Consider the following 19,646-nt stretch of genomic DNA (forward strand, 5'->3'; position numbering starts at 1 on the left):
TTTTGATGCATCAGTAATTTGAGTTGTCTTTAGGGCTTGGGCAGCAACGTACTTATATGTGTCATGTAGAGAAAAACAATATTTTATAAATGGATACCATTAATTTTTTCCCATCATTGATATATTTTATGATTTTGTGTATTGTAATGTCTCGAATTGCAAAATGGATATTAATTTATTTTTCCATAAAAGCTATATAAAATATTTGATCAGAATTGAAACGTCCATTGAATAAGTTAAGCTTGTTTGCAGCAAAGATTCCGATGTGTTTCTAATAAACTTTAAACAATTTATATATTATGCAATTGTCGGAATTAAGTTTTCTTTTGAAATAGTAATGTTGATGTGTGATCAGGATTAAGAAATGTCTTTAAATGTCTATAAGCTATTTCTATGAGCTGTACAAAATGTGGTGTTTTGATGAAGCAGTCATTGATGTTGCTTTGAAGACTTAAACAGCAACATACATGTATGTGTAAAGAAGAGAAATATATATTGAGCTGTGTACTACAGACATCAAGTTGGTGTTCTTATGTCAGATTGACAAAATTTGTTTTATGCTTCAAACATGGTGTCAGCTTTTTGTTTATTGTCCTCGTGGTCATCGGTCAATTAGTTAATAATAGTTTTTATTATATTTGAAAGGGAAAACAATTTCTTGTTCTAACAGCTATTACGTGTATTGCATTGCAGTTTGAATTATAAATACTTCTCTAATCAAACTTGAACTTGCTACTTACTAACTGAAAAAAAGGAATGTTACATTAGTCTGTTTCAGCATCATTGATTATTTTATAATTTGTATGTATTGCACTGTAATGAGTTTTAAAATGAATATTAATTTATTTTTCCATTGAAGCTATAAAAAATAATTGATCAGAATTGAATCGTCCATTGAATAAGTTACGCTTGTTTGCAGTAATGATTCAGATGTGTCTCTAATGAACTTCAAACAATTATATATTGTGCAATTATCGGAATTAAGTTTTCTTTTGAAACAGTTATGTTGATGTGTGATCAGGATTAAGAAATGTCTTTAAATGTCTTGAAGCAATTTCTATGAGCTTTACAAAATGTGGTGTTTTGATGAAGCAGTCATTGATGTTGCTTTGAAGATTTAACCAGGAACATACATGTATGTGTATAGTAGAGATAATCTTTATTGAGCTATATACTAAAGACATCAAGTTGGTGTTCTTATGTAAGCTTGACAAGACTGGTTTTATGCTTCAAATAAGGTGTCAGTTATTTGTTAATTGTCTTGCACTCATCGGCCAATGAATAAACAATAGTTATTGTAATAATTGAAAGGGAAAACAATTTCTTCTTCTAACAGCTATTACGTGTATTGCATTGCAGTTTGAATTATAAATACTTCTCTAATCAAACTTGAACTTGCTACTTACTCACTGAAAAAAAGAACGAATGTTACATTAGTCTTTCTCATCATCATTGATTATTTTATACTTTTTATGTATAGCAATATAATGAATTTCAAAATGGATATTAATTTTTTTTCTCCATTAAAGAAAGCTATATGGAAAAATTAATCAGAATTGAATCGTCCATTGAATAAGTTACGCTAGTTTGCAGTAAAGATTCCGATATGTCTCTAATGAACTTCAAACATTTTATATGTTATGCAATTGTCGGAATTAAGTTTTCTTTTGAAATAGTAATGTTGATGTGTGATCAGGATTAAGAAATGTCTTTAAATGTCTTGAAGCTATTTCTATGAGCTTTACAAAATGAGTTGTTTTGATGAAGCAGTCATTGATGTTGCTTTCAAGACTTCAACAGCAACATACATGTATGTGTAAAGTAGAGAAATATATATTGAGCTATGTACTGCAGACATCAAGTTGGTGTGCTTATGTCAGATTGACAAAATTGGTTTTATGCTTCAAACATGGTGTCAGCTTTTTGTTTATTGTCCTCGTGGTCATCGGCCAATAAGTTAATACTAGTTTTTATAATATTTGAAAGGGAAAACAATTTCCTGTTCTAACAGCTATTACGTGTATTGCATTGCAGTTTGAATTATAAATACTTCTCTAATCAAACTTGAACTTGCTACTTACAGACTGAAAAAAAGGAATGTTACATAAGTCTGTATCAGCATCATTAATTATTTTATAATTTTTATGTATTGCAATGTAATGAGTTTCAAAATGGATATTAATTTTTTTTATTCAATTAAAGCTTTATAAACTAATTGATCAGAACTGAATCGTCCATTAATTAAGTTACGCTTGTTTGCAGTAATGATTCAGATGTGTTTCTAATGAACTTCAAGCAATTTACATATTATGCAATTATCGGAATTAAGTTTTCTTTTGAAATAGTAATGCTGATGTGTTATGAAATGTCTTCAAATGTCTTTAAGCTATTTCTATGAGCTTTACAAAATTCGATGTTTTGATGAAGCAGTCATTTATGTTGCTTTGAAGACTGAAACAGCAACATTCATGTGTGTGTAAGGTAGAGAAAATCTATATTGAGTTATATATGGCAGACATCAAGTTGGTGTTCTTATGTAAGCTTGACAAGACTGGTTTTATGCTTCAAATATGGTGTCAGTTATTTGTTTATTGTCCTCGTGGTCATCGGCCAATGAGTAAATAATAGTTATTATTATGTTTGAAAGGGAAAACAATCAACAGCTATTATGTGTATTGCATTGCAGTTTGAATTATAAATACTTCTCTAATCAAACTTGAACTTGCTACTTACGGACTGAAAAAAAGTAATGTTACATTAGTCTGTTTCAGCATCATTGATTATTTTATAATTTTTATGTATTGCCATGTGATGAATTTTAAAATGAATATTAATTTATTTTTCCATTCAAGCTGTATAGAATAATTGTTGACAATTGAATCGTCCAATGAATAAGTTACGCTTGTTTGCAGTAAAGATTCCGATGTGTTTCTAATGAACTTCAAACAATTTATATATTATGCAAATATCGGAATCAAATTTTCTTTTGAAATAGTGATGTTGATGTGTGATCAGGATTAAGAAAGGTCTTTAAATGTCTTTCAGCTATTTCTATGAGCTTTACAAAATGTGGTGTTTTGATGAAGCAGTCATTGATGTTGCTTTGAAGACTAAAACAGCAACATACATGTATGTGTAAAGTAGAGAAAATCTATATTAAGCTATTTACTGCAGACATCAACTTGGTGTTTTTATGTAAGCTTGACAAGACTGGTTTTATGCTTCAAATATGGTGTCAGGTATTTGTTCATTTTGCTCGTGGTCAACGGCCAATGATTAAATAATAGTTATTGTAATCTTTGAAAAGGGAAATTTCTTATTCTAACAGCTATTACGTGTATTGCATTGCAGTTTGAATTATAAATACTTCTCTAATCAAACTTGAACTTGCTACTTACTCACTGAAAATAAAACGAATGTTACATTAGTCTTTTTTAGCATCATTGATAATTTTATAATTTTTATGTATTGCCATGTAATGAATTTCAAAATGGGTATTAATTTTTGACATTTAGCTATATAGCACAGTATATCAGAATGGTATATTCTATTAAGTAAGTTATGCAAGTTTGTTATGCAGATTTCGATATGTCTTTAATGAACTTCAAACAAATCATATATGCAATGAAAGAAATTTGATGTTCTGATGTAAGCTTGACAAGACTGGTGTTATGCTTCAAATATGGTGTTAGTTATTTGTTAATTTTGCACGTGGTCATCGGCCAATGAGTAAATGATGGTTATTGTAATATTTGAAAGGGAAAACAATTTCTTGTTCTAACAGCTATTACGTGTATTGCATTGCAGTTTGAATTACAAATACTTCTCTAATCAAACTTGAACTTGCTACTTACTCATTGAAAAAAAAACGAATGTTACATTAGTCTTTTTCAGTTTCATTGATTATTTTATAATTTTTTTGTATTGCCATGTAATGAATTTCAAAATGGGTATTTAATTTTTGACATTGAGCTAAATAGCACAGCTTATCAGAATGGTATATTCTATTAAATAAGTTATTCGTGTTTGTTATAAAGATTTCGATATGTCTTAATGACCTTCAAACATATCATATACACTAAAAGAAATTTGATGTTCTGATGAAGCAATTATTTGTGTTGGATTGGATTGCCGGCTGGAACAACAACATATATGTCGTGTTTAGACGAATAATAATCAACCAATAACGTTGAACATCATAATTTCTGCTGTTATGTCTGCTTTACAAAGACATAAGTTGTGATAATTAAAATATGGCGTCAATTTAAAGTACTTTATGCTCGTAGTCAAGGGCTGATGAGTCAATAAGAAACCTTGAGATCTTTATAGGAGAATTTATTTCTGTATGCAAATGTATGCAATGTTAAAGGTATTTTCAGTAATAGCATTATAGCCATATTATACAGTTTGTCAGAATGAAATTTTCTTTTGAAATTTTGATGTGATTTAAGGATTGCGATATGGTTTTAATAAAAGTCTAGCTTTTTCATTATATTGAAACAATATGGTGTCTTGATGACGCAGTCATTTGTGTTGCCTTGGCGGCTTGAACAGCAGCATACATGTATGTGTCAACTGGTGAAAAACAATATTGAGCCATTTACTATTAGTATCATAGTTGTTGCTTTTATGTAGGCTTGACATATGGTGTAATTTTTTTGTTCATTTTGCTCGTGTGCAACAGCTGATGAGTTAATAAGTAGGATTGTAATTCTTCATTTGTAAATTTTTCGATTTTTAACCGAACATATTATTTCAGATATTGCATTGCAGTTTATATTACAAATACTTCTCTTAATCAACCTTGAACTTGCTACTTACTATCTGAAAAAAAATGTAACATTATAAATTTTTACCATTGTTGATTTAATGATTTATTTCGGTATGCTCGAGGTCAACGGCCGACGAGTAGATAATAAAGGTTGTAATAATTTCAAAACCTAACTGCTATTCAGTGTATAATAATAATTCAACCTCCCCTAATTCTTTTGAGAAATAAACCGGTTGATATATATTTAGAAATAAATGCAGACAAGTCAGTAATGATGTCATTGTGTATGGTGCCAAAACTGTGCAAAAATTGACAGACTTGACATTAACACATTTATGTAGAGCAGCATTTGTTAAACATTGTAACTTTCATGAAAATAATCTTAGTCCTCTAAACATGGATCGGCTTTCATTTTGTTTTTAGATGTAAACGTCCTTAGTGTATAGAGGAATTGCATATACCGGTAAAAACAGGTGTCTCTGTATCTATAAAATGTAAAGACATACTACAAGTTATGTGTCTTTTCCTTTTTCTTCTGGTCTAAAGCAGATTACAAATGCATAATGTTATAACAAAACAAAAACATAACAACATAAAAACTAACGGCGGCAATGAACTTTTTAACTATTAAGATACACAGGTAACAGTGAGACTCATAAAAAAAGACACAACTGTTTCGGATTTTGTTTTCAGAAAAATAGAGTTTACCTTTATATTCGTATATGCAAGTAGAAATATAAATGCTTACCCGTTTATGAGTGGTCTAATTTCCTCACGCCTTAAACGATAAATTATACAATTAATTGATTTCTTTTTAAACCTGAACGATATAACTTATTCAGGAAAACAATTTTGAAAAATCTGTAAAATACTCTATTTCTGATCATCGTGGGGTTTATTTTCGTTTTGTTTTCTTTACTTATGTATTTATACTTATTGAATAATATGAATAGAAATACGTTTTTGTCTGTATCGAAAAATAAATAAACCATACCCCAAAAACAAGTTTAACCCCGCCCCTTTTTTGCGCCTGTCCCAAGTCAGAAGCATGTGGCCTTTGTTAGTCTTGTATGATTTTGAATTTCAATTTCTTGAGTATAATTCGGAGTTTTGTATGAGTTCATTATAACTGAACTAGTATAAATACTTGTGTATGGGCCTGCTGAAGGACGTCCCCGGGTGCGGGAGTTTCTTGCGGCATTAAAGACCTATTGGTGACGTGCCCCTGGTGTCTGTTCTGTGGTCGGGTTGTTGTCTCTTTGACACATTCCCCATGTCCATTCCCAATTTTATACTACAATCAACTGTGTCTGAGAGATTGCCAGAAAGCTTAGGCTGTATTTAAAAATTGAATGCTTCTTTTTGTAACTTTATTGGGGTGTAAAAGCGTTGACCGAAGTACATTTGTATGAAGCGCGGAAGCGCTTCATTCTAAAAATGTGCGCACGGTCAACGCTTTTACAACCCTATGAAGTTACAAAAAGAAGCATTCAATACTTATAATTACATTTTTTTAGCTAGGATCATGAAACACGAATTTAATCATTTTTTTTATTTAATTCACCTGTGCACTGTATTGTGGGACCTCGTGTTAACATGAATGATTAGTTTTATTGTGTCATGCAATTGCTTAAGGAATAACACGTGATGAACAGTTAGCCAATCAGAATAACGTATTATAATGAAATATACAACTAACGTTATTATTTACTCTTAAATACTTGAAGAGGAATATCTTCGAAATTTATCTAAAAAATATAGGCCAATACGTATATTGTCTACTTTGCAGTTAGTTTATAATTCTATGTTTATTTATTTTGGTGCGGATATTCCGACACGTTTCTAAGAGTGTATGTAAATTTCCATGAACAAACGGCTGCATCAGGTAATGCCATAGAAGATTGACAATTACACTAAAAAAACAATTAGGATATTTGAATTTTCTGAGACCGAGACGTTTCCTCGATTTTTTATCTTAGAAATTTAGCATCACCACCTTGTCATTGCAACTTTTTTGAAATCGAGATTTTCAGTTATCACAACGTCGATACTGAATTTGGTGTAGCAATAATGATGATTAAAGTAAACAACGTCCACGTAATCTGTATTTCCAAATGATTAAATTGCATGTATCTTTCCTTATATTACGTTATTTTGATTGGCTCACAGCAATGTCGACGACTTCTGATGTTGACATTCATTACACAATTTAATTTAACATTCATGATGACATGAGGTCCCACAGGTAAATAAAAACAACTTGATAGGAATCGTGTTTTCGTGATCCTAGCTAAAAAGATGTATTAATTTAGGTATTGAATGCTTCTTTTTTGTAATTTCATTGGGTTGTAAAAGTGTGACCGTGCGCACATTTTTAGAATGAAGCGCGAAAAATCTACTTCGGTCCACAAATTTACGCCTCAAATTATTAACAAAAACAAGCATTCAATTCTGAAATTAGTTATTTTTTAAACAGTGCAGCATTTCAAATCTTCAAATATATGTTACTTATATACCTTTACCAATTCTCCTTGTACATAAATAAATTGAATGTTTATTTTGTTCGTATTTGAGGAATTTTAAGTGTTCAATTCATTACTTCAACAATGGTACATCCTTATTAGGAGCATTGATATTGATATGTATATATAATTTAGTAGGTATGCATATTAAATAGTGAATCAATGTAATGTACACTATCTAGTCAACTATAAAGCCATGATGGATGACTGAATAAAATAATGAATTTGGTTGTTTGCCTTGTAATGAAAAATACTCCTTCCAATCTACAATAACTTTAAAAGACATGTTCACCATAACCCATAGCTAACACCAGAGATTAGACAACAAATTGAAAAGATATTTTTTTTAAAAGGTGCAACGTATGCTATGCGTATTATCAGCAAATAAGGAGCGAATAAATAAACGGATATCAACCGAGCGCTTACATGGGTGCATACGCGCTAATATGGTTATTTCATTTCTAGAACCTATAACTAGCAACAGAGACAAGAAAGAAATTGATAGAAAAGACGGTTTATTTTAAAGGTGCAACGTATAATACACGTATTATAAGCAAATTAGAAACAAGTAAGGAACAGGGTATCAGTAGATCGCCGAAAAGGTTCCATACGTGCTGAAAGGATTATGAAACCTCTTAATATAAAATAACACCATAGACAAGAATACAACTGAGGAAATATTTTTAAAGGTGCAACGTATAATACACGTATTATAAGCAAATTAGAAACAAATAAGTAACAAAGTATCAGTCGATCACTGAAAAGGGTCCATACGCGCTAATAGGGTTATTTTAAGTAAGTCAGTAACTAATTGAGTCCTGTCACAAATAAGATTGTTATGCCGATTGTTCTAAACGTCTTGTTTTGATACATTTTTCTTCTATGAAAACATCAGGATGTTATAGTCTAACTGCTTTATGTTGTGTTTATACATATGTATCTCCAGTGAAAATCATGATACTTCATGGTATAGTTTGTATGCGTGTCGCCGATCAATTAATACTCTCTGTTAGCATCCATTCCGTCATGTGTAAAATGCCTTGTACTGTATGTTCAAACACCTAATACATTATGTGCACACAATTATTACGTTATGTGCAAACAACTAATAGGTATTGTGCCAACATCATGTACGTTATGTGCAGCACCTATTACGTTATATGTCAATGTCTATTTCATTCTGTGCAAACAAATATAACGTTATGTGCAAACATCTATTACGTTATGTGCCAATGCCTATTTCATTATGTGCAAACACCTATAACGCTATGTGCAAACACCTATTACGTTATGTATAACACCTATTTCATTATGTGCAAACACCTATTACGTTATCTTCAAATACCTGTTACATTATGTACAAACTCCTATTACGTTATGTGCAAATTCCTATTACATCATGTCCAAACAGATATTACGTTCTGTGCAAACACCTATTACGTTCTGGTAAACGCTTTTTGACACAGATTAAAATAAAAACGCATCAATGATATACACTTTGAAAATTAAGAAAATTACAAGTTGGAGCTTTCTAAAAAGCTGTGGGCTGCTCCGCTGCATCCTTATTTAAGGTAGTATGTGTGCATCGGTTTTTTTGTTGATTTACTATTGGAAATGTGGTATTTTTAGATATTGATTGATATAAAGATGTTTGGTTTTAAGGGGAAATTATGTTTTTTTACTTTAAGAGTGTGACGTTGCGCATGGTATTGGTGTCTCTTTGCGAATATGGCTGGTTATTCTTATATAAGCTCTTTTCATTTACAAGAAATATTCATGTTCTGCATCCCAATCAAAAAGAAACAAATGCCCAGTTTGAATTTCAGAGCAAAAATCATTGATATTTCAAAATTGTTGAAAAGTTGGCAGCATAGGAAGCTAACACTACTTGGCAAGATTACTGTTATTAAGACTCTTGCACTTCCGAAATTGATTAATTTGCTTACGTCTTTACCCAATATAGGTCAATCCATGTTGAATGAAATCAAGAGATTATTCTTTAATTTTATATGGGATGGAAAAACAGAAAAAATCAAACGTGATACACTGATTGCCGATAAAAAGGAGGGAGGTTTGAAAATGATTCATTTACAATCTTTCAACTTTTATCTTAAATTCGGTTGGATGAAACGATATTTTGCAAATTTGAATGGGGACTGGCAAAATATTCTTAAATTGATATTGACAAAATTTGGAGTTGCAAGATCTTTTTCTTTACAAAACTTCAAACTTTCGGAGATTCGAAATCAACTCAGCAATCCTTTTTTGGAAAGATGTCTTTCAAGCTTTACACTCATCAAAACCACATGTTAAAACTGATGTCAAGGAGTGTCTTTCGCTTGATATCTTGAATTTTGCGAACACAGAAGATTTCCCATTATATAACAGATGTGCAAAACCTCTGTCACATTTTTGATAATCAAAGGAGAGATTTTTTCACTTTTGATCAGATTAAACAAAAAGTACAGACACATAATTATATGCACTATTACAGTTTGATATCAAATATCCCTATGGAGGTAAAACAGTGTATTAGGGAAAACACTGACACTGACTTAGAAAATTTTACTCCACAGGATAATTTTTTGGAGAAAATTACTAGGAGTAAAAATATCAAATTCATATATAATAATCTTATTGTAAAATGTGCACATCCTCCAGATGTAAAATTTTCAAAATGGGAGGATGAGCTGCATTCTAACATTGAAGACTGGAAGAAATACTTTTGTATACTTCAGAAAGGTTGTAGAGATACATATTTGTATAATTTCCAATATAAGTTTTTACATAGGACTATTCCTACAAATACATTTTTATATAAGATTAAAATCAAAGATACAAAGTTATGTTCTTTTTGTAGATGTGAAGATGAAACTATTGGACATTTATTTTATGATTGTCAAGTGACATCAAATTTTTTAAATTTGTTTTGTGCTTGTCTGACAAAATTTTATGTTAACATTGAATTAAACAAAAAAAACTTTTTTCTTGGTTTTGTAGAAGAAAGCTTATTTTTAAATTTTCTTGTAATTTTTGCCAAAAAATACATTTATAAATGCAAGCTAGACGAAAAGCTTCCAAATGCCATTGAATTAAGAAATAGACTGAAAAACTTTTATAACTTAGAGTTATATACAGCAAGAAAATACAACAAAGTTTTTGAACTTGAAAAACTTTGGGCCCCTATGCTTATTATTTATCCTGAATGGTAATCTTAAACAACAAAATTTATATCAATATATATCTTTTTCACCTATTTATGGAACAGAGCAAACAACATGTAATGTATGCATAGCACATGTAAACTTTTTTTTGTCTTCTATTATTTAATGTAGATATTTCTATATGAAGAGATTGTGAAAAAAGAGAGAAAGAGTCTCAGAAAGAGAGAGAGAGAGAGCAATAGAGTGAAAGAGAGAGAGGCGGGAAAAAAGAGATTTTCAAAAAATTATATTTTCGATTGTTTTAATCTTGATAAAACAATAGTCCTTTGTTGTTATATATTTGAAACCCTGTACAACCTTAGTCAGGTGGTGTTGTAAGGGTGATGTTAAATCCTGACTAATGAAAAAATAAATAAAAAATTAAAAAAAAAAGAAACAAACCATAGAAATCAATAACATATTAGATGATTTTTTGCTTTGTACATTATTTAATGAAAAACTTTGTTCATTTTGATGCCAATAACGTCATTTTAAGGGTGTGCCGCTGTTACAATTTTTTTTTGTGCGCGTCTTTGAAACCCCAGTGTGGATTAATTGGATAGTTAAATGTAAAATAATTTTACAACTGTATTGTATACCTATAACGTAAAGCGGCGTTATATACATTTTTTAATGTGAGGGAAGAAATATTATCATGTTTTACTGCGAGGGAAGAAAAATCGTCAGAAGAGTTGAGTTGAGATAAGGAAGAGAAAAAAAATGTCCCAATAAGTTGCTAAACTCGTACACAAACTTTCTGTCTTCGCTTTTATAAAATATAATGGATGAAAATGGATTTTAAAAATATCGAAATTCTATTATATATCAACACTTTAACAACTGTTATTTGATATGAATAGAAAATACATTTATTTTACTTCATAATTATTATTATTTATTATTTACAGTGCTTACATAGCGCTTATCTAAATAAACATTTACTCTATGCGCTTTACAGTGCGTAAAAAAACAACGATACAAGTACATATATATAAATAAACACAATTAAAAAAAAATTATATGATATGTACTTTTGTTTGAGCTGCAGATAGAAAATTTGAAACAATCTAAGATATCCAATGATATGTCCCTATAATCTTAACTTGGCGTTCGCGTTATGATCACGCTAAATTGTATATGACTTTTCATGCATATCTGCATTGAATAATTTCATAAAATGATCTGATCTATATAAATAAACTTATATATTTCTGAAATATAGATCTGCATTGTATCAAAGATTTAGGATGTCGAATTATTAAATGCGGATGCTTCATAAAACATGATAAATACAAGGAGTCATAAAAACGACAAGTTTACATATGATCACTTTCATTTAAAAAAAAAAGCAAGATACATGGAAACTGGAAATGCGATCAAAAGAAAGTGTATCGTTTAAATTAGCTCCCTTATTGGCGGATTATGAACGATTCCAAATGAATCTATACACACACTCTCTAATTCCTAGCGTTGCTATTTAAAGTATCGAAGCTAAGAATACAAAATCTTATGAGAAAAAAGTACTTCTTGATTATGAACATTTCAGTAAAACGTGCAATCTTTCTTTTATCGCAGCAACTCATTAAACAAAACGTTTTACCTGAGAAATACTCGTATCTCATCAACATTTCATCTATACAAAAGAAGATGGGTATGATTTCGAATGGGACAACTCTCCCCCCCCCCCCCCCCCCATCCAAAAAAAAATAACGGTACGGCCTTTAACAATGAGCAAAGTATAGCTTACGATCATTTGTTTATCTACTGATCTACTGTGAGTAGAACAATCTCTCTAAAGTCATCTATACCTAGCATCATGTGTGTGAACAAGATTATTATTTCTTTAAATAATGTGGTAAAATTGAGTTCATTTTCTCGAATAGAATTGCCTTTTACATACGCATGCGATAAGACTAGTATGCTAAATTTGACTTTTACATTAATCTGAGAAAGAAAGAAAGAAAGAGTGTGAGAAGGTGTCCGACAATTATATTGGATTGCACACAACCATATAGCAGGCTTCTGTGTATTCATTTACAGACACTCCAAACTCTTTCGAACAAAAGACCCCTTGCACTGGACTCATCTTCCAAATGTCTTTATTTCCATATTTTTAAAGGTATATACTTTGTGGGAAGTTTATTATCTTTACATGAATTACCAATTAACAAAAGAAAGAGAGAGAGAACTCAAATTATAATAGAAAGGCTAAATTCAACCCGCTGTGCAAATGAATTAAAAACTGTTTTTAGATACAACTTAAGGGAAAACAAAACTGTGGTTTCTTATCACTGGTCGTCTTCTACACGTTCAATCTATATATGAAATGCACTACATAGGGACCTACATTTAATTGTCTCATAACACAGGATTTTGCTAAATGCAGTTGGGTTTTTTAGCAGGTTTAAATGCATAGATTACAAATTGACATCATGTTTTCTTCAGGATTTCGGCATGCTGTTAATTTGTCAGGTAGATATTGCACTATGTAAACCGAGTTTTTCATTCTTTAAATTGCCATATTTTTTAATTTCAAACATATGATAAAAAAAAATATATGGATCGCCGACCCTTGTTTAAGCTTTAGTTTGTGAAAAAATGTCTGAGGAAAATACAGCTCGTTAAACATGTTTCCCGAAAGCAAAAAAAAAACACCACGGAATCACCGTTCTCGTTTTCTTAATAAATCACAAAATACATCAAATTATTGTAATTGTCAAAAGTCAGATTATTTGGCCGTATGATTGCCAAAGACCAGATGACATATAAGTTAACAGTGAATGTCTACAGGTCATTGTATGGTCTTCAACAATGAGCAAAACATATACGAAATTTATAAATTCATTCAGAGAATGAACTTTTGAAATTAATTGCCCAATAAAACAATCAATGAAAACATTTTTTTTAAAGTAAAATGTTAGACCCTGATCAATCTTAAAATATTGGAAGTTGACAACGGCAGTATAAGAGCATGTCACAGTATTTCTTTTTTTTAAACTTGATAGATAAACAACTATCCATTCAAATCACAATTTGTAAAAGTAAACAAGTATAGTTCTTAGTACGGCCTTCAACACGGAGACTAGACTCACATTGAACAGCAAGCTATAAAAGGTCCCAAAATGACTAGTGTAGAGCAATTCAAACAGAAAAACCAACTGCTGATGCACAATTTACAAAGTTTTTCGTTAGGGATTTTATATTTTAAAAAATGCAATTTTAACACTATCCTTACAATCGTAATTGATGATGTGATTGTGGACTTCTGTGAGAATTACAGTGGAATTGATAAAATAAATAATATGAATTATAATACTACTAGACTAAAACAAAGCATTCTACATGTTAAAAACAAAATGCAACCGCATTTCTTTACTGTTCTATTTCACCTCCACCAACTGAATCATTGTATAGGTCGCCATATCTTGCAAACATATTTATTACATATGGTTTTCGAACGCGGATAATAATTGTTATCAATTATAGACTTTTGTTGCTTACACAACTACATACCAAATATCATTGATCTACCACTTGTGGTTCCCCATAAACTCACCTAATCACAAACTAATACATGTAAAATAAGCAAAAGTTTCAAAGTCAATAGACCATGACTAAGAGGGCGGAGCTAAATGATCTCCATGGAAATGAGGTATGCTGATGCTTACAAAATATGATTGACCTACCATTTGTGGTTTACCATAAACTAGACCTAATCACACAAACTAGTACATTGTTGATGACGCCGTCGCCGACGCCGGAAACAGCATACCTATGTCTCGCTTTTTGACTTAGTCAAGGTGAGACCCCCCCCTTCTTAATCAAATTGCATATAAAACCAACAAATGTAGCTCTACCCTTTTAAAAATTCTGGTTCCGCCATTGGTCATTGACTGAGAAAACAAAAAGGACAAAATAATAATATAGGTCCGTGTGTTTGTTTTCCAGAGATTATCTAATGATATTTTAGCGGGAATATTTTTTTCTATTCATTTTTCAAATCTTTAACATGAATATGTTCTCAAAGGGTTTTCTATTTTTTTTTTACAAATTCCTTATAATATTTACTTTATTTTGATTAATTTTGAGAACTAAAAACGTATCTATGGCAAATTGTACATGTGAAAGATTTAAGTTAACTGGGATTTAGCTTGTAAATTTTTTTGGGAGCTCACACGGATGAACAAGACGCTTCCGAAAATTTAAGAAAATTTCAAAAAAAAGGGAACATTCTTTACTTTCGTATTAAATTCTGTCCTAGTTTTTGTTTTCGTTATATAGGTGGGTATTTTTTAAAGAATTTTGCTTAAATGTGTTACGTCGATTTCAATGTGAACCAGAATTCATCAATATAAGAAGGATTCCGCACTTTGAGGATAATTTGGATTAAATCATATGTACTAGATGCTTATCTGGCTGTTAACATATTTTGTACACGCTTTAACGGTAGCCGTGAAAAGCGGGAACGGTATTCCTAAAAATGGCAATATTTGTCAAAACAATGTATATTTTACAATGATAACATATATCTCTAATAGAATATATTTGTATGAAATTTTATTATTTCTAGAAATAAGATTTCTCAGATGTGCAGCAAATCCCTTTTATGATCATTTAGCATAATTGTGTATTTAGCTATATTTATTAAACCATTCGCGTTCATAACTAAGAGCATCAAAGTTAACAGTAATACGGTATCCCGAAATAATATTCATTGAATTCATGACTCAACCGTTTGGAAAATAAGTAGATGTTTCTCATTGATGCGACGATATTTGTTAAAATGTTAAACAAAAAGAGAAATTCATTATCAACAACTGTGGAATGCTATATTGATTATAAACATGATATATACATGTATATATATAGTAGATGTACTTTGTCGGAAAACATTACATTTATTTGTACGAGCTTTAGAAACAGGACGAAAAGTGAGGCTTGCCGATATATCTCCTGTTTCGCAGCGACTACAAATACATTTTACAATTTACATGTACTGTTTTTATCTTGTTATTCACCCTTGAAAATTGAGCATAAATCGTTTAAATCCAATTCATTGTCTCTGGGTTTTTTTTTCAATAATTGAAACGCGGACGACGAAGAGGACCCCAAAATGATCTGTTACACAGAAAGAAATCTTCATATTACCTATTGTTCAACATGGAAGCGGGTCACTGGAGACTTTAACAAATAAGCAAAAAAAAATCTGTATCATTCTTGATGACAGGTTTTGGACACGACTCGCAGTTACTGGACCAAAAACAGATAAATCGAAGTCATTACCTAGAGTTTGCGGGCTTTAATTGCCAGTATGGCCAGTGAATGTGACCCAAAGCTAATAAAGCTTTTATTTAGAAGGAATATGTGTGTGCGTCCTTTTTGTGGATTACAGGATAAAGGCCGTTTTTAATAGGTCAAAAAAGAGAAAATGCAGCTTTTTCATATACCCTCTACCTGTCTTGTACATTTTAATCAATAATTAAAAAAAATCGGACCAAATTTGAGGTAGAGCCGACTTCCCCATTGGCCTAATATTTCTATCACAGAAGGGCCAGTTTAATAAGTGCCGAAAGAATAGAATTTATGATAAAAACAGAAACAAAAATATGTTTAGGTCAATATCTCGATTTTTATATAATATGATATGTCAGGAAAATAGTAATTTACCCCCCCCCCCCCAGAAAAAAACAAAAAAAAACCAACAACAATGGATGAAAGAATGACCGTAGGTAAAACATTAAAGAAAGTGTTGAATCTGTATCACAACAATGTGTGCACTTGGTACAATGCCATGCAGAAAATACGTTGAAGTGTTTGTTACACAAGCCGTTCTAGTACCAACTGGTATAAGTTGGTGTCTGGTACATACAATGTATAGACGGAACAGTGTAAATATTGTTTGATTGTTGGATGCTTTACACAGCATTAGCACAACAAGGCTATATCGCGACGAGAGCTAATTCAAATTATATTCAATAAACTAAAATTCTAGATTTAAGCAAATTGATTATTTCCAAATAAGAATGAAGATAACGTGATCAAAATTACAATCGTTTTAAATATTATAAGTCCACCAACTTGAAACTAAGTACACATGATCCCTATGATATGATATTTCTAATGTTAATGCCAAATTACAAATTTTACTCCAATTTCACAGTTCACTGAACTTAGAAAATAACAGTACGAGTGGGGCATCCGTGTACTATGGACACGTACATTCTGTGTTAATATTGTGTTATTTTAGAGTTAAACAAAGCTATGAAACACATGTACGATACAAATCATCTATCAACATTAACACGGTTTTTTAATACAAAACTAATTTCAAATATATATAAGTTGATGATTCATATTCTAATGCTTCACAGGGGAGTTAACAAACAAAATAAATATTGGTTTTGATAAACAAAAATCAAACAATAGTCTTGGCCCTGATTATTGGAGGAATGCCTGTTCAAAGTATGAAAATAGATGATGTGACATATTTGAATGTACTATAATTAACATCTACCGGGTTATTTAAAAACATGAGTTAACTAACTAATCACATGCAAAAAAAAGCTCACGGGAAAACGGCCATACCGCTTTTTCGAAAATCTCTTTTAGTTTGCAAAAGTCTCAAATGAGAGGGACGGGCCACCTGCTCCATCCTTTTTTCAGGACACCCACATGTCTCAACACGCCTTATCAGGTACGGAGGAAAACGTAAGTCTTAGGAAGGTTATTCAGAATAATATGTACGACATTTATGGGAAATGAACGACGATAAAATCTAAATCATTTTGCAGGAATTCTTAGCTGCTACATGAATCGTGGGAGACGTTATTGCATTTGTAGCACTTAAACTGGTACACGTTTCACGCTTGAATACTGGGAGGGATATAACAAATCATTCTGATACCCGACAGCCGTTATATTTCTAGTTCGAGGTTGAAGTCGGGAGAAACAATGGGAACTTTGAACTAGCTATTAGTAACTGGGAGTATTCTCAGATCTTTGAGTGTTTTTTTTTCGTTGGGACGTGCAAATACCCAGCCACGTCCATTCTATGTTTTTGTTAGATGTTTTTCTATGTGTAAGGAGCCTTTTTCGACTTATTTTTATAGTTTGTTTTTTTATATAATTGTACTTTTACACCATTGAGCCATGTTAAGGAGAGAGCTCGTCTCCCATTAAAATGTTTAACCCCGCCACATGATGTGTGTACCTGTTCTAAGTCAGGAGCCCGTAATTCAGTGGTTGTTGTTTGTTGTGCTACTTATTTCGTTTTAGTTTACTGTTTGGTAACTAGATTAGGTCTTCACTTTTTTGGTTTCAATTGTTTTACAATTGTCATTTCGGACAATACCTGACTTTGCGGTACCCGCTATGCTCATTGGTGAAGTCCGTACGTTGACCTATCGTTTTTAATTTTTGCGTCATGCACTCTCTTGTGAAGAGTTGTCAAATTGGCATTCATACCACATCCTCTTTTTTTATATTATATTGTTACTTTCGGTTGAACTTATTGGAAACTAGAGTCGTGTCTGTATATTTATAAATATTACAAATATAATTTAAAAGCATATGTGTATAACGCACACACTATAAGTAGGACAACTTACTTTCCTCTAAAAACTAAATATTTATATAACATTTTAACTTCAATCAATATATAAAAATACTACATTTTCCAATAATATATCAGTAGACTGATGCACTCACAGTACCTTCAATAAGGATATGTACATCGCTGCAGTCCACAGCGTTTTAGAAAGCTCAAACTTGTAATTTTTAAAAATCATATCATTGATTCGTTTTGTTTTAATCTTTGTCAGAAACACGTTTACAGGAACGTAACAGGTGTTTATACATAACGTAACAGTTGTTTGGACATAATGTAATAAGCGTTTGCACATAACGGAATAGGTGATTGGACATACTGTAATAGGTATTTTCACATAACGTAATAGGTGTTTGCACATAATGAAAAAGATGTTAAACATAACGTAATATGTGTTGACACATGACGTAATAGGTGTTTGCACACAATGTTATAGGCATTGGTACATACCGTTATAGGTGCACATAACATAAACGATGTTTATACAAAACCTATCAGTTGTTTATACAAAAGCCATCAGTTGTTTGGACATGACGTTATAAGTGTTTGCACATACTGTATTAGGTGTTTGAACGTAATGTAAAAGGCATTTGCACATGACGTAATGAATGCTAACGGAGAGTATTAATTGTTCGGCAAAACGCAAATGAACTATACCAATAAGTGTCATGTTTTTCACTGGAGATACATATGTATAAACACAACATAAAACCATTATATTATAACATCCTGAGGTTTTCATAGAACAAAGATGTATCAAACAAAACGTTAAGAACATTCGGCATAACAATCTTATTTGTGACAGAACGTAATTAGTTACTGACTTACTTAATGGAAGAATAGACACAAAATAGTGAAAATATGAAAGAATGTAAAGACGATGGATCATAAAGTTAAAAGGTATTCACGGAATATATAGTGGTTACAGTATAATGTAATACCTATTGCACACAACAAAGATTAGCAATGACATATCATACAAGTGTTTGACCAAACAATTAATTAATATGACATACCACAGAGTAGTGCCAGGAAATAAAGGCATCTGTACATAACATAAAGAAGAAATGACAGGACGTAAATGCAAAGCGACAACACTCATTAAATTTTTACACTATATTTGAAAAAAAAAGACTGACGTGTATCTTTTTTCTGCGTGGTGGCTTCTACAAGGTATATTTTAAATACTGTTTACCACAATATTTTGACTAGCAAAAACATTTCTAGAGTGGGAAAATAAAACGTAAATATCAATCCTTCAGAACATTTTACACATTAATCGTTTATTGGATTAATACATAATTAAAAACTCAATAAAATCTTATAGTAAAACAGTCTTAAAACCGGCTGAAAAGTTCAAAGTGCAAACCAGAAATTGTCATGAAAAATGAATATACAAAAGCAGATGCGTTATGTATGCCAATAAGACAACTATCCACAAAACACCAAATGACACAAAAATGAACAGCTATGGGTCACCGAAACAGCATGTAATACCAATCAAAGCACATACCGCATAGTCATCTATAAAAGGTCCAGACATC

Source organism: Mytilus trossulus, chromosome 11 (genome assembly GCF_036588685.1).
Source record: "Mytilus trossulus isolate FHL-02 chromosome 11, PNRI_Mtr1.1.1.hap1, whole genome shotgun sequence".
Lineage (NCBI taxonomy): Eukaryota > Metazoa > Mollusca > Bivalvia > Mytilida > Mytilidae > Mytilus > Mytilus trossulus.